The 2,916-nt window shown below is 36.8% G+C and overlaps 1 pseudogene; it reads left to right on the top strand.

The window, feature by feature from the left end:
- Window positions 1-1,527: 1,527 nt before the first annotated feature.
- Window positions 1,528-2,916, top strand: part of LOC112025571 (receptor-like protein kinase 7) — a 5,019-nt pseudogene continuing 3,630 nt past the window's right edge.

Genomic DNA, 2,916 nt, shown 5'->3' with positions numbered 1-2,916 from the left:
ATAGGAGCATAGCAACAATAAATGCTACGCTTCAACTTTTATATATATATATATAACCACCGCACACCCTTTGTACGATGGTCACTTCACAAGTATAAATGCTTGTGAGGTATGGGGGGTAAGGGCTGGGGTTCAAGTCTCCAAGAGGGAGTTTCACACACATATACACTATCTTGTATAAATATATATATATATATATATATTGGTATTCAACGAAATATCATAAAGGAGAATGTTTGGGTTATCTATTTGTAGAGAAAATTTTATGTGTAATGGAATAGGTTGTAAAGTCTCTCATACATGTATCTTCTCACAAGCTTATCCCCATACATTCAAGAGAACTCGCATTAGTGCTTGTATAATAGAAAAATGACCATATTCTAGTTAATCAAGTCCAAAAGTCACTACAAGAGTTAGGCTTTTTTTTTTAGTAGTACTTTAGGTTAAGTAATGTGTTTGAGCTTAATGAGAGAGTGTAATTGAGTGTGTATGTGTGTGTGTGTGTGTGTGGGTTTAATAGTTAGTTTAGTTCTAAAAAATAAAATAAAAAAGTCCAAAAATCACTCACATCAAGTCATGTAAATTTGTGTAAAAATACATTATTACTACAATAACTGTGTAAATTTACATTGATACCATTCATTTTGCATTTAATTTTTTATTTTATTTTTTACATATCGCAGGAATAAGGGAAAAAATGGATGGTGATTGTTGTATGTGAAAAAATGTAAACAATTAAAAAAAATTGATATTTTAATGAAATATGATGTAAAATAAATAATCTCACATGTGGTGTTTTGACATGTTGTATTTTGAAGAGTGACTATATAAAATAGAAAATGCAAGTTGGAAAGTAGAAATGGATTTTTGTAAGAAAATGCTCCCACACATTTTCTGATCTTGACCATCTATCATTGCCGTAGAAGGGACCTCAACTCGCATGTAAGGGCTTTTTTTGGAAGGGAAGAAATTGTTGGGCTTTGTGAAGCCTAGTTATATTTGATCCAGATTTATGAACCGACCCGAAATAAAAGTGTTACGGTTTTTAATGAGATTTTTTCTGAGGCTTAGTCTATGGAGTGGCTTAGGAAATATTTTTGGTCTTTTAGCCCATTGTGAATCCTATGCACAAGATAGAAAATCGGTTTGGTGTGTTGTTTTGAGAGAGAAAGCTGCACTACCGCATCTTGTATTCTTTCCCTGTGAATAGTAAAAACCCTGCAATTTCGTGATCATAGTCAAATTGTCAAACCATTTAAATATTGTCTTGTGGACATAGTCATTTTTTTTTCTTTTTTTTTCCTCTCTATCTTTGCATTTCACAGATTTTGAAATTTCTTGTACATTCCCTACAGAAATGGATGAGAATCTAAGAAAGATTGAAGGAAAGGAAAATTATTAGTGGTGCTTTTCTTTGTAATCTACATGCTAAATTCATTGTTAGGTCTTGGGATATGGCACGGCTTTATGCCACATCGTGCCTATGAACATTACGAGTGTACATCAACAACATTTTTCCTTGTAACAATTGAAATGATCATCCGCGAAACCAAGTTTAACAGTGAACCACAATCTATTCTTCTGTCATTTTCTCTTCTTTAGGTGCATCCTTCACATATGCCTGAAAATCACGGGAGATAAGGTATAAAGTCCCAACAACCTTTTATAGAAACACAAGTACGCTGTACGCCAACCTTGACTTGCGTACCGAGATTCTCCTCTCCAACCGCACTCACATGAGAGATGAGACACTTCAACTATGTTCAAAACTTCTGGCCGCCCTCAGGCTATAATCAACTCTCCTAGTTCTAGTATCTTTGCGTTTCCACATTCCTCTTACTACAACACTGACTCACAGACCAAACCAAAATCCCCACCACCACCACCCTTAGCATTCGTTCTGGCCATGTTATCCAACCAATTTTTCCAGCTGAGGCTGGTTTTGTTGCTTCTCTTTCTATCCTTTCTCAGCCTGATATCATTCTCCAAATCCAGTGAGCTTAATTCACTTCTTCAATTCAAGTCTTCTGTCCAGAACCCAGATACCAATCATGTTTTCAGTTCATGGACACAAGCTAACTCCTTATGCAATTTCACTGGGATTGCATGCAACTCCAATGGACTTGTCAGAGAAATCAATCTCCCCAAGAAAAATCTACATGGGATTCTCCCATTTGATGCAATATGCTCGCTTCAGTCTCTTGAGAAACTCTCTCTGGCGTCCAATTTTTTGTACGGTACCATCACTGATGACTTGAAGAATTGTACTAGCTTGCAACACTTGGACATGGGTTGGAATAAATTTTCTGGGAAAGTCCCAGACTTGTCTCCTTTGGGCAAACTAGAGTTCTTGAATTTGAACAACAGCGGTTTTCTGGGCCATTTCCATGGAGATCATTGGAAAATCTTACGAGTCTCACTTTCTTAAGCCTTGGTGACAATTTCTTTGAACCAAGTACTTTCCCTGTGGAAGTCTTTAAGCTTGAGAAATTGTACTGGCTTTACCTCTCAAACTGCAGCCTTACAGGACAAATTCCAGAGGGTATAGGAAACCTTACTCAGCTCATAAATCTTGAGCTTTCTTGTAACCAATTCACTGGTGAAATCCCAGCTGATATTGGAAAACTCAAGAACCTTCGGCAACTTGAGCTTTACTCAAATTCATTGACAGGGAAGCTCCCGTTGGATTTGGAAATCTTACTAGTCTTGCAAACCTCGATATGAGTCGTAATAAACTCCAAGGCACTATTTCTGAGGTGAGATTCTTGACAAACCTTGTTTCTTTACATCTCTATGAGAACCAGTTCACAGGGGAGGTACCTGAAGAGCTCGGGGAGTTCAAGAACCTCAGTAATATTTCAGTCTACAGGAACAAGTTCACTGGTCCTTTACCTCAAAAGCTTGGTTTCTTTCTTA

Source organism: Quercus suber, unplaced genomic scaffold (genome assembly GCF_002906115.3).
Source record: "Quercus suber isolate HL8 unplaced genomic scaffold, Cork oak 2.0 scaffold_259, whole genome shotgun sequence".
NCBI lineage: Eukaryota > Viridiplantae > Streptophyta > Magnoliopsida > Fagales > Fagaceae > Quercus > Quercus suber.
Note: the sequence above shows the minus strand (reverse complement) of the source record. Positions and strands in the feature narration are given on the sequence as shown.